The sequence below is a fragment of the Trypanosoma equiperdum genome (assembly GCF_001457755.1).
Source record: "Trypanosoma equiperdum strain OVI genome assembly, contig: ctg_1233, whole genome shotgun sequence".
NCBI lineage: Eukaryota > Euglenozoa > Kinetoplastea > Trypanosomatida > Trypanosomatidae > Trypanosoma > Trypanosoma equiperdum.
The window spans coordinates 2,357-2,655 of NW_027123209.1; positions in this window are offsets into that span (position 1 = coordinate 2,357).

The following is a 299-nucleotide window of genomic DNA, read 5'->3' on the forward strand; positions in this document are numbered from 1 at the left end:
CATTTTAGAATTCTAAGAATTTTTTGCTCAATTTTATGAAATTTAACGAAGTTTGCTTTTTTCTTTAGATTTTATATATATTACCACTTTTTGATGAAATTGTGCAATTCATTGAAAATTTTGAAAAACTAGAAATTATGAAATTTTGTTATGATATATGTCTGTAGGTGTAAATAGTAAATGATTGTATATTAAAAATGGGTAGCATATTTCTTTAGTTTACATTGACTATTTTATGAACATCAAGTTAGGGTTATAATTATAATGATAGGAGAGTGTGTTGTGAGTGTGTATATACG